The sequence below is a fragment of the Neopsephotus bourkii genome, unplaced genomic scaffold (assembly GCF_033783945.1).
Source record: "Neopsephotus bourkii isolate Nb327-2 ecotype Australia unplaced genomic scaffold, CSIRO-AGI_Nbou_v1 NB_1080, whole genome shotgun sequence".
Taxonomy (NCBI): Eukaryota; Metazoa; Chordata; class Aves; order Psittaciformes; family Psittacidae; genus Neopsephotus; species Neopsephotus bourkii.
Genome location: NW_026901568.1, coordinates 245,654 through 263,739, shown reverse-complemented (window position 1 = coordinate 263,739; position 18,086 = coordinate 245,654). Strand labels below are relative to the sequence as shown.

Here is an 18,086-nt window from a genome sequence, read left to right as displayed (position 1 = left end):
ATTTGTCTCTAATATGTAAACTGGCAAAATCCTTTGTGAGTCTGAAGCACTACAAAGCTCATCGCCATGTAGTCCTCAGCACCACGCTGTGGCAGAGGCGTCCAGAGCTCAATGAAAATTATCTCATTTGAGTCTTGTGTTTATATATTTTCTCTTCTATTAAGAGGCTTTTAATCTTTAGGACCAGTTGTCCTTCCTGGGCACTGCTGATCCTTTGAGGTCTACTTGATTGCAAAGCTTTACACTTCCAGCTCTGGTTCAAAGAGGCAGAAAAAAGCTTTAAAATGAATCACGGTTTGCTGTGTTTGAGATTAGGTACACCTGTATGGGGAGGGGTGGGGCGAGGGAAAGCTCTCCTAGGGAATACAATGCAGGCTTTTCTACATTTAGGTTATGTTGCTCTGAGATGTAGTGAAGTGGTCCTGTGAGAGAGAGAATAGTTAGAGTTAAGATGCTTTCCCTCAGGTGGTTTGCATTCAAGATCTCCCAGATCCTGATAAACCTGAGCTCTTCCGTGACCTGTAGTGCTAATTCTGGATGAGAATTACAGACTCCTGTTAGTCACCAGGCTTCACAGGCTGTGAGTGCTCACATCATGGTGAATTAGACACCTGTAGCATTTTGGAGTGGTTTTCATTGTGTTCTTCTCACTGTCTGGGGAATACAGGGAGCATGGAGTTTATTCATGTAGGGCTGTTTTGACTGAGACAGATATCCTTAGACATGGGGAAAGAAAAGGATATGATAGAAAAGAGGCTTGACTACTGCTTCGTTTTGTTTTGTGGGGTTTTTTTATTCCCCAGCTCCTGCTAGTGTGAATAAGGGATTGCTTATATCTGAGTTCTTTTCAAGAAAATGTCTCATTTATAAGAAATAAAACTCTAAGCATGTAACTAATGGATCTGAGGAGAAAAGTTCCTCAGAATTTTTTTGGGTTTCTTTGTTTTTTTTCCAGTCCAATTCACATTGTTGTTTTCTTTTTTAAACTTTGTTTGCAAACCTATAGAAAAGTTTTGATCAAAATATCTAGCTTTTCATGGGTTTAGTCTGCATGGATTAACAGACAAAAAAGCATTTGGTTGAAATGGCATTTGCTAATCATGTTTACTAGAGAAATAAAATACAGGTAAGAGATCTGAGGATCAGACCGTGTAAGGAAAGAGTAAGAGAATAGCTTATATTTACTAGCGTTTACATAATTGTGTTTCATTATAAAATGAATTTGTTGCCAAACATAATGCCCAAAGTCTTCGGTGCTTTCAGAGAACTTCCAGCTTAGACTGAATTCACTGGGCTTCAGCCTGGAAAGTTCATAAGAACCTTTCTAGGTTGTGTCAGGATAATGACTGAGTTTTGGGCTTGTTCTTGTCCATCATTTGGAGCACAAAGGTTTGACACATGAAGAGAGCTTGCTAGGGACACTTTCCCCTTCAATTTCAGTAACAAATTATTCTATTATGGAACAGTAAAAATGCACTGAATGCCTTCAAATATCTATACCTAAACTGAGGTCAAATCAACATGGAAACATTAACCTCACCCTCTTGAATCAAGCAATACTTGATTAAAATTTCCTTACTTGTTGAAACTCCCAACTTGTTTCACATTTCCCAGTCTTCACATTTTTGAATTAAATTGAAGCTCCTCAGTAATTCAAAGTGGTGACTAACATCCCTCTTACAGGTGATTAAAAGGACACAGGCAGAGGGTGGTCTGGGAGAGAATGTGTGCACACAGCCCTGAGACTCGCAGGCACTTGCTTGTGTCATGTTTGCTGCTCTAGTGTGCACAAAAAAAAGCAAAGACTTCTTTGCAAGTAGAATTCTCTGTTAACTTTTCTGTATTTAGGAAATGGCTTTAACAGTATGACAAACTACATATAAACTCTGTATAAATACAAAGACTATATTTAACAGTGTAATAGTGTGACGATACTCACAGAGTAATATATAACTTTAATTCATGTTTATAGAAGACCTTGAAATCTGAAAACAGAGTGAAGTATCATCGTGCATTTTTTGATAGTTTAGACGGAACATGCTATGTATTAAAATGTTCCAAGATTGCTTCTGCATTCACCATTATAAAGCCACAGCAGCTATCTCTTTTTGCCTGTGATAAAGCGTACATATTTTGTTTTCATAGAAATAGAATACAAAGGAATAGAGCTATCAGATTGTGCTTCCTCCTGATCACAGGTATCATGTTACTCCAAGGAATAAGAAACAGAGTTCTTTTTCAAAACCAGTATGACACTCGTGGCAGGATGGGAAAGTTGTTTACTCTAAGTATAAAGCATTCCATTTTAATCTAGTCTCCACCACAGAAGATTGATATAAATAAGATTTAAATAGAGAACACATTTCACAGATGCCAGCAGTGAAAAAGATTTTGTCACCTTAATGAAAAGATATCAATTTTCTCTACATTATTCAATAAATTGTGAGTCATTTTCTAAATGGATCATTTTCTAAACAGATTAGATTAAAGGGAAGTTCAAGCTCTCTGTGAGACACTCTTGCATTGATGGAGACTTTTGGCAATGGCAGTAGCACAGAGATAGGTAAAATCTTTCAGGTCACTTTGTTGGTGTTTTGTTTGTTTGTTTGTTTGTTTGTTTGTTTTTCCCTGTAAAAAAGGCACAAACTGGAATAGCAGAATCTGTGACTCTGTGCTCACCTATTCTTTATAAAACAAAATCTCAGAGAATCGAATGAGACATCTGATTTCTCTTACTTTATTGGGATGTCATGGGGTGTGGAATGAATTATGGGTGTGGGAACACACTTTCTAGGAGGATAAGAAAATGTAGTGAAAGAAAGTGCTATATAAAAGATATTTCACAGACAGACACAGATACTCTTTACTCCGGGAGCTGTAAAGCAGAAGTCTGGTAAGTTACAGAGTACAAACCTGAAACAAAAGATTTCAGGTTGAATAATGCTATCTAGGAGAAATACAGGATCTTACAGAGAGTCCATCAAACTATCTGCTTTAATTCAATCTTAGTCAATTTTAGAAGCATCAATCTAATGCTCACACAGTGTAATACTTTGCTGACTTTGATAACAGACCTCTCATAACTTGAGGAAAACTGACATTTCTCCAGTTTAAAATGCAAACACAGTGCAATCCATCTGACAAATTATGTCTCAGGTCTCCTATTTTTTTCAGATACAGTCTTGCTGAGTTAATTTAATATTTTTAATGGTAGTAAACATTAAAAAGAGATCATTATACTATTTTTTTCTGTTAGTACTTTCTGTTCTTTGCAGTATTCTCCAGGTATTTAACCAATGTTTTATTAATTCACTGGCAGAAACCAGAATGAATTGAAGGATTTTCTATATTCTTCCATCCAGAATCCTTGTTTTTTTTCATTGCAACATATTCAGCAGCTAGAGTAGGTTATTTTTAAGAGTGTAACATATATTAACAACCCTATGGGCTGCACTCAAATATACTAATAAGATATGAAAGGGCAGATTAGATGCAAGGAATCCATGAGCAATTTCCACTTGAGATCTGCATAAACCAGCAAAAAGACTGCTAATTCAACAGCATGAGAAGACTCATCAGTGAAAAACCACTGCCATTGCCACTCTCGAACGGTTAGCATACTGTTAGCTAAATTGGAAAAAATTGCATAAGCATGTTGTATATTTCCCTCATAACAATATGATTGATAAGAGATGGTGTTGGCTAATCACCTGGAAATCAGAAACTCCTGAGGCTTGTTTAATCCCAGCTCTTTTTCTGACTTTCTCTATTACTCCAGGTAAATCATCCCCTTGCTGCACCACTTTTCCATTTGTAATTTTATTTACTTAAGAGGATGAGTTCTTTTTGCCTTGTTTCCTTGTATGTTCACCTCTCACCTGTTGAGCTCCAACACTGTACTGCAGCAGTTTGTGACTACCTTTTTTCTGCATACGTGTAACTAGTAGAGTGGTGCTTGGGCTGAGCCTGGGTTTCCTAGGTACTACAGTAAGAAATAACAACATCATAGTTATATGAAGTCTGTATTCTGCCAGAAGTCTTGTAAGCATATGTCCGATTTTCAGCTGAATAGAGATGGTCTGTTAAAAAAGGGGATTTCATACAAAATGTTGTTCAGGCTGGGAGGATTGAAAGCTGAAGCTTTGTCATTTTTCCATGTCCTTCTCTTTGCACCTTTGGAAACAAATGTTGCTTAGACATATGGCTGAGGGCCAACCATCACTGAAGTAGGACCACAATTTCTCATGGGTGGCACCTTCATGGTGAGTGAACGTGCATCTTCACTTCCATGAGTACATTAAAAATGACAGTACTCAAGTCCTCTGAGTACTTATAAAGTGTGTACAGCTGTTCAGAGGTAAAAAAAATTCAGTTTTGTTAGCTAGGTACACAGATAAAAACAGCCAGATTTTAAGACCTGTAGAATTTGCATAATTATTTTGGAGTTGGGTAGATCTCGGAGATCTCAGTTGTAGTAAGTACAGGCCAGTGAAAAGCAATCCACATTGTTCTTGGGCCACACAGTTCAATTAGTGAGATCTTTTAAAAGTCACAGATTTTAAGGTAATAAAAAAAATGAAGCCAATGGGTTGGAGCCCTCCTTGCCAGAGATGTCAGCAGATCCCAGGTTGGTAGAATTGTGTTTGGTAGCTGGCTCTCAGCCTCTGCTCTCATTTGCTAATACTGTACTCAAAAGGCATTGTTGGCTTTTCTAATTATTCCACATTCCACTGAGCTCAGATATGACCAATGCTTGACATTTTTCCTCTGACAGCTATGGATCATAGTTGATATTATAACTGAACCTTCATTGTATTATCTGTGCGGAAACTTGATTTCTACAATGAAAAGCAGTGCAAGCCTCAACAGTATAGGTTTTTGCAGATATCTGTGGCAGAGAGGAAGGACATGAAATGATAAAATAAATCATGTCTGATAAACTTGTCTTCCCAAAAGCACATAGTGTATTCTGTGACCTTCTAGAGTGCTAGGACATAGCTTTACATATTTTCTTGGCGATTCCTGAATTCATGCACAGCAACACACACCTAAAGCAAGCGTCAAGCTGCCCACCTTTATTTGTAGTTTTATGTGTATGAAATTATTGTTGTTTGACATAACCTCACTGCAAAGACAGTGGGTCATTGGAGAATGACCTGCTGACACTGAGTGCTAATGAGACTAATGAAAACATGAAATGCTTATATATGCAGGGAGTTGAAATGAATGCAGGCAACAGAGGGTCCTCTCCCAACCTGTATGGGGAAAACTGATCTTTTGTAGGTTAGGGAGACCCATTGCTGCATATTTATTACTGAAGTTTGGAACTGAATCCATCCCTTGCTACAGAGCAAAACTGAAAGCAGGCTGATAAAATATTTGTGCAGTGTAGCAGTGTTATTTACACCCTATCTGAACTGCTTCTAGATAGCCTAGTGAAAGCTTAATCTTATTGTTATATATTTAATGAAATGCCAAAGAACTGCAGCATAATTATACATTTTTGCAAAGACAATAGGAAGTGGCTTATAAATATTCACACACATGTTTCAGACCAGAGTTGAGGACTGGTGTGCCATCAAAGAAGCAAAATGTCTCCATGCAATATTAATTTTTCATTAATAATATAGCATTAATTAAGTAAATTAATGACTTGAAATACAGAGAGAGAAAAGCCAGGCCTTAAGATAAGGATACAGGAGGTAGAGAGGTGTGTGGGTGGCCTTCCAACACCGTTCCTCTGGTGGCTGCAAGTACCTGAAGTCATATATATGTATGTGTATGTCTATGTGTGTATATATATACACACACACATATATACGTGTGTGTGTATAAATATATATAGATTATGATCTGCTGTGGTCTTGATGCTGTTGTGGAGATGTTTGCTCACACAACCAAGGATTTCTGGGAAATTAGTGTTGAACCAAAGATATAATTATTATGCCGTAGTCCCTCATGTTGGTGGAAGAAACACCCAAGAGGAACAATTATTGCCTGCTTTTGCATTATAAACCAATGATCTGTGCTTAGATTCTGAGCCAGCAGCTACCGAAGAAACAGGAAAAATAATCCTCATTAGTTTTTGCAGGCTTTAGACCAAATCTGATGCCTCTAAAAGTTGCATTTGCTCAAACATGAATCCCTTGAGCTGCAGGGGACTGGGTTTAGTGAGGTGGAAGGGAAATGTTGCAAGATGGGCTCTGAAGGGTGAAAGTCTATGACGAGATTTTGACTGAATGAAGTGCCAGAATCATAGCTTAGCAGCAAAGTACTCTATGAAAAACCACTGAAAATGAATAAATTATAGAACTCTAATGCATTTATAAGGCATAACAAAGCATGCATAATATACTGGATAGCCATCAATTATGAAATTAAATTCTGGTGTACTGCTTGGGTATAAATAGTGTAGTATTTGTCTCTTGTTTTTTCCAGTCTACAAAGAAGATTCCAGTAAATAAATATATAAGGCAAGTTCTTCCACTGAATCTACAGAAATTAATAACACATAATGTAATTATGCGTTATCAATCAATGAAATACACATATTTTAACTTTGTACATGTTTTTTTTGCAGGAGAAAATGATTGTTGTTTGTTTGTTTTCAAATGCAAGCTATTGTCACTGGTTTTCTCTGTGAAAAATACTAACACCCACCATCACATGTCTTTGGCCTGTTTAATAGCAGTAAAACTAACTTGTCCACAGTTGGCAATTAAAGGACTTGTGATTAGTTCTTGGTATGTTCTTTTTCCCCTGAAAATTATGCTGTGTCCTCCAACCTAATAAAATCTGCACAAATCTGTTACCATTTTATTACACACATGCAGAAGAACAACAGCCTTCATTAGCTGTTTGTTGGCATGTGTCTGGTTAATTTGCAGAGCAATGTGTGTCGAAGCCCTGATGAGCGTAACCCATGGATGATCCAGGATGCTCTGAGAAAGGATGGGAATAGCCTTTTGCCATTGTCCGTACCCACCAACAATTTTCAGACCATATCAACTACAGAAATTTGTTTATGGCAGACCAGTTTGCAGCTGGTGGAGTGTAATTTAAACCCCCTCCAACCAACAAGCTCGCACTGCAAACCAAAGGAGGTTTTATTGTCCTAACGTTGGTGCTATGAACTTGCACATGGTGTGCCACTTTATGAACAGAGGTACCAAGTGGCAGAGTTTGCAAATGTTTTTAGGAGATAGTTTAATTAACTTGCATTTATCTCTACTGTGAAAAGACAGTGTGCTCCAAATTCTTTTCTATGAATAGAGGATTTCTGTCGTATAAATAATGCACCTATAGAGCACTTAAATCTCCACAGACTAGCTCTCAAAATTTATCTCACAAGGGCACAGTTTAAACTCTGTGTGGAAGAAGCTGTTTTCAAAGGTTAAATGAGCCAACTGCCACTCCATGAGGTAATTACTGATTTATTAAAAGTGTTGTATTCATTCAAATCTCTTTGCTCTGTGCTGTAAGACAAGTCTAATTTTGTTTTAAAGATTAAAGAAACATTTGTTTTTGTAAACAAATCCCTAGCTACTATTACAAATTACATCATGCATAATCTTGACATGATAGATTTGGAGATATTTCAGTGTAACAATGCCAGTGCAATCGAACAAGAACTGTGAGACTGAACAAAAATTGATGAATCGAGCACACAATACTTTGTATCTCATATAATAGCTTAATTACTGCTTCAATATGCATGGAATAAGAGAAGTAACTCAATTATAAAAGCTTATCAGCAAGACTTAAAAACGTGAAATTCATGAGTGGATATTAAACTGACCTTAACTGACAAGCTTTTCTTTGAAATTATGTTTTCCTTCAGTGCTCAGAATGCTTATTTACTCTGAAACATTTTACAGAGCTGAGAAGTCTGTTAATGGGTACTTGAAATTTCATGCCTGTATTGGTATTGGCACAGCTCATGTCTTTTTGCCTCCATTCAATTTAACCCTGAGTTGTATTATTTTAAAAGATGAAATTTCGCTGCCATTTACAGTGGTTTCTCCCCCCCCTTTTTTACCTTGGAGGAGTTGCGCTTCTAGGTAAGTCTTTGCTACAAATAATTGATAAGATGACCTTACTCTGTTGTCCTTGGAGTGAATAATCCTGAATTTATGCAAGGATCATTATTTGCTATGTAATGCAGAAGATGTGCTCTTGAAAAATAACCAGATGGGAAGAGCTGCGAGTCTTAGACTCCAGATACTCCAGGAATCTCATTCACACTCCGCTCAGATGATTCTTAGCTATGAAGCCGTAAGCCCTATTCTCATCACAACAAATAGGAGTTTAACTTTTTATTTTTCACAAACATCTGTCCTTGTTCTACTTGATCTCATTAATGCTCATACAAAATGAATGTAAATGGAGCTTGAGCATGCCCAGTACATATTTTACAAATCTGAGCATGAATTAGCTTAAAATGCTTTGCAGAGTACGTTCAGCTCTGCCAGTTGCAAAGTGTATGGAAGCAGAAACCCCTCCAAAGATGAATAGCTAAACAAAGGCACTGAGAATTGCTATAGTTACTAGCAAACTGAAGCAGAAGTTGTTTTAGGTGAAATTCTGTAACACTCCTTGTTCATCTTTTTAAGGCATTTAAAAAAACCCCACAAGATTGAAATAGCAGGGTTTTCTTTCTAAATAGTCACCTCCACAAATACTTGATAGTTAAAAGTAAATTATATAGGGAAAAAAACTGGCTAGTGAATTGCCAGTGAAGTGCTCCTTTTTATCAACCATCACGAGTTCACAGCTTGAGGCTTTGCATTTGGTCTATTTTGTATGACCACGAACTTACTTTAACAAGTTCTCCAGAAACTCATGTATCTACAAGAGGCTCCTTGAACATAGGACAGTTAAGAAAGAAGCACATAGCAAAGTGGATCATCACTGGACATCTCTTTCTATTTAATCAGTTGAATTATCCATTACCCAAATTCTGCAGGCACACTTCAGTCCTGCTTGGCACCTGCCATTTATAATGTTCAATGTCCTTGACAGACAGACATTAACATGGGCACTAGGACTCAAAAGATGTAAATGTCTACAAAGTGAGTCTTTACCTTAGCAACCAACACTGCAAAACTAAGAACTCCAAAGCAGAAACTTCCTCCCATCTGGAAAAGAATTTCCAGGAATGTTTATCCAGATAAGTATTTGCTATCTTGTTTCTGACATTTTTTTATTTAATTTTGGGTTTTGCCTACCTTCACATATAAAAAATTCCCTTGCATTATTGAGCTTGATCTGCCATAGAGCTGTAGGATTGATATTCTTGCCAGTACCACTTACAGTATCTGACTTCTCCTTTAATCAATCGATCTGGGTGAGTGATTCCTTCTTGCACTTGCTCCAGGAGTCTTCTCAGTACCTCTCTCCCCCTCTGCTTATTAATTCAGTCTCCACACCTGTGATCAAAAAGTCAAACTGATGGCTCCTCTCATAAGACGCTAATCATGAATAACCGAATGCCCACGTACTTGATTGTGTATCACATTTAGTACCAACCCTCTAAGACAGAAATGTTGCTATTTCACTTTAAACTTTAGGTGCTGATTTTTGTTATATCTGCTTCCTAGATATAATGCTCTGTCCCTTGTGATAACAGGCAGCAGAAATTGCTTTGTTACAGAAGGTAGTCTTCAGAGTTTTGTAATTTAACTTGAAGTAGAAACCGATAATTTATTATGAGTGCCTTTTGCATAGGCTTCCTCAAATATTTATAAACTCATTTAAATAATTAATACAGCAGTTTTAATAAACTGTTTATATTCACAAAAAGAATGTAATTTGCAGGAAGGACTGTTCAGGTGCTAGGAAACATGGATACACCACATGAATTAAAAATAATGGCTTGGATCTAAAGTTTACATGACCTTTTTACAAGTTGTCTGAGGTTGCTTTCCTAGGGTGAAAAAGTGTTTCTGTTGAGCTGGTTAAGCTATGCGCTGTACAGGCTATTTTAGGAATTAAAAAAGCATAACCTTCTATAAAGTTAGAAGTAACCAGAGATGTCAAGGGCTCAAAGGAAGATCCAGGAAATTATAGGCACATCAATCCGTAGGAAGGGGACTGCGGCTGTGTGCTATTCCAGGAAAGTTAAAACAGGTTTTCATACATTTGGACAAGTTTGCATTTATCATTTAGAGCAGGTTATTATTTAATCAAGCATAAGCTATCTAAATCAGCCAGTGACCATCCTAATATGGTTAATAATAATAAAATCCTATTAAGAACGTCATTACTTCACAGGAATCCACCCAGCTAGGGCTTTCCCAGGCTGCCTGGGCAGCAGTGATTTCCTTCCTCTGCCTCTGAAGCCAAGTTGAACACATGGCTCTCATAGGACTCTTGAAGGATGTCAGATTCAGGCTACTGCAAATCAAAGGGTAGTTGTTCTCTATTTCAGTTTCCTCCCATATACCCATTTCTATCAGACTGAGGGTTATTTAACTTGTGCTGAGGTGATAAGCCCACCTTGCCGAGCTAAGCATGTACCCAGGCATAGTAGGGCTGTACAGGCTGCAGGGCAAAATTTGCCTGCTAGTGCTGGGTAGGCTTGCTCTCATCCTCAGAAATCAGTCTGGACCTCACATGTCACTTCTGCCCTTCATCCATATATCACTGAAAATGTATTGTTTCCTGACTTCCTCTAGTTAATAATTTCTATGGCTCAAGGTATGCCTCTCAATATGTGTGTGGGAAAGGCTGCCTTTCACCCCACTACCACTTATCCTCTTCAAGATTAACTAAACTTCCCACGAACCACCTAAGTGCAAAAAGATGCAGGCAGCTTTTTCTGAAACAGAAGCTATTGCAGGTCCATGAGCTCCTGAATGAGTACTGGATCTCCCTATTCTGAGCACTGTTCCTTTGAGATACCACCTACTTTCACTGCTTCAGGCAGTGTGAACTCAAAGTCCTAGCACAAAGCTAAACTTTTCCCAGAGAAATAACAGCTGAAAAGGAGACAGATATTTTCCCCTCTTTGTTTTTCCTCACCTCATCTATATAAACAAACGTTTAGAAAAACGATCACAGATATTTCAAATAACAAACAAAACTATGCTTTTCTTGTAAGTTCTTCTGCTACCTTAAAACTCAGGGGGATTATATTCTGCAAACAGTTCCTCCTTGCATAAAACACTAGCAATCTCCAGCTCCAACCCTGCGGAGAGCTTTAGCAACTAAACCAAGGTGGATAGCAGGGAAGGAGAGGAAAGTATGCAAATTTAACTGAGCACACTATAATTACTAATTCATAGCAGAACAGATCACAGTATTTCACGCTTATCCCATGTAATTCAGTCACAGCAGTATTCATTTTACTATTAATTTTAATAGAATAATTACCTTTATAAATAAGAAAGTAACTAGCTTTATAGAGTCAGATTCTCAGGTGGGGAAGATACTGTGATTTATGCTAGTCTCATAAATTTTGTAATCTTTCTTATTATTTCCTTTGAAAAGGAATTGAGTAATTGACTAGTGGCCAGATTTACAGAGATAATCTATGCTAAATGAAGCAAAATAAAAAGAAATGGTGAAGCAAAGAAATGCAAACACTTAATGGTAAAATTTACACATCTGCATTTGAGTAGTTTATGCATGTCTTGCAGATATACACACACACATACACATGAGTCTAAACAGTCAGTTCCCAGTCCATTCCCAATGCTGTCTGGCAGCACACGTTGCTGAATTCGTATTTCATGTGTCCAGATTCAACTCTGTAAAATAGCAAGGAGCTTGGGATTCCAGTAATATCCTTCTTGAGTATTAGCAGAGAGGTTTTAGAAGATGAGCTGTACAAATGACCTACAAAATAAGGAACCGACAGCTATATCATTATCACAAGAGCACAGAAAGATACGCAAACCACTTAAAATTTTTGCTCCTGGCTGCCAGAAACTTCTGATGGAAATACTTCATAACCTGCGGCTGTTATAGTTCATATATTTTTGAGAATAAGCTTAAACCATATACCCCTGCTACTTGCTGCTCTCACAGACATCTTTTTCAGCTTCCCCTGGCATTTTCCTTTCCTTGTTCTTCATTTTTGTGCCCAGGCTTGCAGAAGATGCCAGAGCTGGTGACAGAGGTAGACCTGACCACCAGAAGCTGCTGGGCAGCTCCTGCTTCTGCTTCTCTTCTTAACCACCTTCAGCTGATGTAATTTAGATACTTAAAGGTGTTACATTATATTGAAATGAATTTCTTGGAGAATTATGGCTGAGATTAATTGAATTTATGCCCCATCCAGTAATATATGCCCTCTTGTTGTGATTAAGATAATATGTTGCTTGAAACAAGTTAAAATGCCTCAGAAAAAAAAAAGAAGAAAGAAAAGGAATTTCAAGATAATTGTTTCCTTTCTCTCTGCCAAGGTTTCATATTCAACTACTTTATTTCAGGGTTCTGTTCAAATTGAAACTAGTACAGCATTATATGCAAAGAGAAACCAATCTCAGAGGGGGGAAAAAGAAGAACCAAATATAGATTAAAAAGCTGTCTCTCCAAAGATTTTGAAATATGAGAAGCCTGGCTCTGCATGTAAGATTAATGACAGCTAAGTGTGTGCTGAATAGTTCAGCTCGAATCTGGGGAAAGTTTTACCCTAAGTATCTGTTGTTCCAAATGTTGAAACCCTAATATCATCCAGCCATACAGGTGCACATGGCTTCCTTATTCTCTCAGACTGCACAATAAAGTGAACAACAAAGAGAAATAATGTGTATGCTTATAATCAACCCATGTCACTTCATGAAAAAAAGGTAATTTCTCTCTCTGGTTTTCTTTTTTCATTATTTTTATACACTGTAATACATCAGCTTTGTTCGCTTCTTATTAAGAAATGTAGATATGGCACTGGCAACAGAGTCTTGTCTCACATTGCAGCTCATGAATGGAGCTATTCTTGTACCTTAAATTCTAAGTATTTTTTTGAAGAAAGGACAAAATGAATATTCAGTCACTGTGCACTCAGGGGCTCAATTCATGGCCAGGGAGTATTCAAGACTTCAATTTTACATTGGAAGCTCATGGGGAGACTTTCCAGCTCTGCCTCACAGGGAGCACCAGTCCCGGCCAGGGAAATGCAGAATCTCTTCAGCAAAGAAGTGGTTTTAGTGGCTGACGTGCTTCAAGATTTTACATTTTAACATTACTGAATTATTCAAACAGTGTCCGCATTCGTTCATTAAAAAGTCAAAGAAATAGTCAAACTAGGCCAGCTTTTGACCTCCAAAGGCTTTTGTAGTAACAGGTAGGATCATGCTGCAGCGAAGTCGGTGCATCATCACACCACAGCAAGTTCCTGCGTTTTTTTTAACACCTCCACTGCAAGGATCTCAAAGCAGTTTCCAAGCCATACCTTGGCACAGTAAAATCCCACCAAGGTGGAAGCGAAAGTACCTTCTTGTCCCTGTGTCATTATGGATTGTACAAGCTGCTCTGAAGGACGTGGGCAGAAATGGTAAAAATATCCATTATCCTTCAGTGGAAACACTGGGTTGTATTTGTATTCTCTTTGTCTGAGAGAGGTTTCTGGCAAATTCCTTCCACTTTCTGTGGGCACTAAAATAAAAAGGCACTCACGAATTCTTTAAGAATGGCTGTAACATTTTATATAGCTATAAAAATAAAGTTTTTCAAATAAAAAGTCTGACCCGAGAGAGCTCTCAGTGTACACATGTACATTTATTATTACTGTTTGGAAGGAAATTCTTCAAAAGGTAACGAGTTATGTAAACTTATTTAAATAATTGCATTTGCTATTACTTTCAAATGGAATGACTCTGAGAAAACAAATGGTACAGCTGTTAGTGCTTTTTGTTTTAAATTGTAACTTTTAATTTAGAAAACCACCGAGGGCAAGTAATTTAGATGTCCATATGCAGAATTTAGAGGACTCACTGGAAGCCCTCAGTCTTTGAAAGTGAGACCCTAAATACTAGTTTGTGCTATAGTGTAAGAGAGAGGAGCAGGCTATGCCTGCAACTTCATTAGTGCAGCTGTGTGTGAGTTCTGAGTCTTTCTACAACAGTCTGCAACACCCCCCAAATCATCACTCAGCATGACTGCAAACAGCTCCTCTTAATATAAGCCTGAGGAAACTATACAGGATGGGAGAAAAAAAAAACCTAGACAACCAGAAAGCTGTGAAATAGATTACATATATATATATATATATATATATATATATACACACACGCACACACATCTATATTTCTTTGCCATCTTTTCTTTTTTTCAGGGCACTGAAAAACATGGGCAATAGGTACACACCTTTGCAACATCCTCTTGCCGTGCAGAAATGCCTCATTATACCACAGTGAAGCTAAATCTCAGCAGCATTTCAGTGAGGTCTTGCTAAACTCTAGCGAAGCGGAGTCAGATCAGCTTCACAATGACAACATAACTATCTATTTAATATCCTTAAGGGATTGTCTGTGACTGATCTTTCAGCATAGCATGCTGCATTACCTTTTTGTTCTGCAAGGATAGAGTAACAAATGGGACTACCAGAAAGGGCCACAGATGCATCTTCTGTCATTTTAAAGAAAACTTGAATTGTAAGGAGTCAACCATACCATATGCAAAAGAGGGTCGAAATGTACTGCAATAAGATTGAAGAGTTGACATTTAAATTGCAAGGCTGAAATTTTTATGCATTTTTACATGCATGCTGCTATGGTTCTGTGGGTAGATGAAGGATAAGGAATGAGGAAGTGAAGAAAAACCTTCTGATGATGGTTTGCAAAGGCAAAAAGAGAAATTGTTATTTATAGGGATGTTGAGTGTATTTTTATCAAATGCATTTGCTTATCATTCAGGACAAAGATCTAGAAATCTGATTTTGCTGAAACTGTCTGAAGATGTGTGCATATAAGTGACAGCATTTCACTCTCACATTTTATATCCAGTGATGCAGCACAAAGAAATTCCCACTTGCAGCATGGTATACAGTTTTCCTGCAGCCACAATTTGTTAGTTCTGCTGGTCAGGAAACTGATAGTAAAGCTTCCTTTTGGCAGCCCTTCAGCTGAAGCAGGGCATCTTATATCTGCCAGCACCAGTGTTTTGAGAAATTCCACCAAGGTGCCACTGAAACACTCTTTAGACTGAATGACAAGACAGACTTGAAAACAGTTTATGCATAGAGCCAACACATTCGTTTCGAGCACTTATGCAAGGAATACATTATCTTTATCTGAAAGTCCCAGAACTATCTTGAAAAGCCTCCAAAGAGCTGGGGTTGGGTTTGTTTGTTTGGTTGGTTGGTTTTTTCCTTAATTTTGTGGGGAATGGAGATTTGTTGTTATGTGGTGGGGTTTTTGGGGTCATAACTAGAGTTACCTTCTAGCATAATTTCTTATACCATATCTAGCATATACTGTATTATAGCATGAACAAAATAAGCCTGCTTTACAGTATGTCTTGTCTATTTCTCAGGAAAGTAAGTTGTAAGCAATGGATGATTTTCTAGGGATAAAACTGGTGCAAATGCACTTCTGGATTTAGAGATCATGAGAAAACTCTCACAGCTCCAATCCTGATCCTTCCACAAACACAGCAGAGTGCAGACAGAACAGCAACAACTGCAGTCCCCAGCCTAACACCAATGTGAATCTTCACCATAGATGGACTTCTGCCAAGGCTCTAAGCTATAAAACATAAAGTACTCTAAGAAAAACAAAAGCTCACTGCCCTGATTCAACTAGAAGGTGATGACTGTAAATATGCTTTACAATGTGTATGACAAATAAGTATAGAACTGAACATTAAATTCACCAGCATTTCATAACACAGGTCTTCTTCCTAACCAGAAATGCAATCTGTTATCTCACTAATTTTGATTCTGTCTCTTTCTATCTTCTTCATTTTAATGGTGACTGGATCTGATTGAGAATTAGTTTGCTCCATTTAATCCTAATTCACGTGTATCTTGGAGCTCCTACCTTGTCTGCCTTTCCTACTGTGCATACCTATAATGCAATAATCTGTAGCTCACAAGGTTTTTACGATGACAGCAAGTCAGACAACAAGCTTCAACTGAGCCAAACTACACTCATCATCAACCTTAACATAAATGTTGACTTACTATCCACATCTCACCCCAAAACTGTTGGGGATCCACCACTGCATAGGGATCTCATGTAGAATTTTGGAGAGGGCCTGGGATGCTGCATGTTATGGGTGGCTACTTCCCTTTCAAGACTCAGAAGAAGCCAGAGAAGGCTCAAGAGAGGACTGGACACAACATCAAAATGCCATCTAAGCTGCCTCTCTTTGCTGCCCTTTCAGGGAACTGTGTCAAATGCTTAAAGTATCTCCTCCAGAGGCTTCTTGTGAGGCAACTCAAGGTGAAACTTTACCCCAGTGCACAGCAAATCTTTGGTCGCATAGTGAGCAGTCTATTTGTATCTCTCCAGCTGGACTGAACTCTTTATGTAGATAGTTTCATGGCAGTGGTAGCAGAAAAGGACTAACATGTGAGTCAGCTTTTTATTTGATCATGAAAGAACAAACACAGATATGTGTTAGTCCAGAATCAATACACAAGGGATATCACAGACAGATTAATCTGGTGTCTTGAAGACAGCATAATTCATCCGGATGAAAAGGGGATTCTCCTCAGTGACATAGAGAAAAATCTCCTTTTATCTTTTTCTTGGCAGAAGCATGAAACACAAGCAGAAATTCTTTGCCATGGGAAATGGGGAATGCTATTATAATTGCCAACACCACCCTGGACAGAATACTCAATTAGTCCCATGTCCCATTTCCTTTTTGGCCATAGGCTTCCATGGGTACCTGGGCTTTCTGATTCAGTTCCCTAAATATACCATAGGCACAATACTAACTCTTCTGTCTCCTCAAAATGCAAGGTGCAGTGGTGTGGTGGGCACAGGTAGAATGATCAGAACAGGAGGATTTCAACCTCTCCTGCGAGCTGCGACTTCAAAGCCTTGCACAATTCATGCTAGTTACACAGATGAACAAGTCTTCCCTCTATAAAGGTAAAATCCAGGCTAATGATGGTCACAGGATGTCACTGTATGTGGAACAGCTTCACTGCTGTCAAACCCTGCCCTCCAGCCTTCCCTTGGAAAATACATTATTGTAAGCACCATTAATTCCTTGTAACTGTCAAGAAGCTTTATTTTTTCTTCTCCCCTGTGATGAATTCCCTGTTAACCAAAATAATGTGACAAGGAATAACTGTCAAAGAGGTAAATTCATATTCAGCTCTTTTGATGATGGCTGTTTCTGAATTTGCATAGACAGCAAGCAATGTTTTCTTCAAATAAACTGGACCTCAATAAAATCAAGTGTGCTCACAGTAAAATACCTGTAATCCACATTTCATAATGGAGAGAACTGTGGAGAGATGTAGGTCAAGATTTCAGAGCAAGACTCGCTGAACGTGTTAACTCTATTTTGAGGTGGGTAACTTGCCACTCCCTGAAGATATTTGGTTTTCAGAGGGAGCATAGGTCAGATGTCTTAGAAAATTACACTTCTATGAAGGTCCATCCATTTGGTGCTTCATTATGCACCACTTCATAAAATCTCAAGTAGACTCTTCTCTAACTGCTATTTCGCCGTAAAGATGTGCAAAAGGAGCCATACTCATTTCTCAACAAGAACTTGAATCAACACTCTTGGAAAACTCCCATTTGCTTGAATGTAAATTGCCTTATGCCAATATAAAGCTATAAATATGGAATAGCACCACTGGCACAGAACTGACACTACTGTGAAATATGAGGTATGATTATCTTGGCCTGTTTTACTCTATGTGCTGTTTCAGTAATACAGCTTCCAAGGCCCACCAAGTTTGCAATAATACTCTGATTTACATCAGATGTCTATCCTCTATTCCATGGCTTTTTAATGTCCCTGTGATTCCACAGGGCAGTGATACTGGGCATACAGCTTTGGCAGAGGCCCACCTGAAATATGGTGTTTTCTTTGCAGCATTTTATTAGCAGAAGACTAGGTACTGGAAAGGGTGTTCAAAGAGGTGTAAAAATAATAACAGCACTGAGATATTGATTTAT

General features: G+C 38.1%; 1 protein-coding gene and 1 long non-coding RNA gene across 2 annotated transcripts in view; both read right to left on the bottom strand.

Moving 5' to 3' along the window:
- TAFA1 (TAFA chemokine like family member 1) overlaps window positions 1-18,086 on the bottom strand; it is a 223,269-nt gene that overhangs the window by 11,372 nt on the left and 193,811 nt on the right. The window lies entirely within an intron of this gene.
- Window positions 11,248-13,103, bottom strand: LOC133216974 (uncharacterized). Its single transcript, XR_009726769.1, has 2 exons — window positions 12,637-13,103; window positions 11,248-11,838 (listed from the first exon to the last, which is right to left on the bottom strand). It is a non-coding gene; the product is annotated as an uncharacterized LOC133216974 (long non-coding RNA).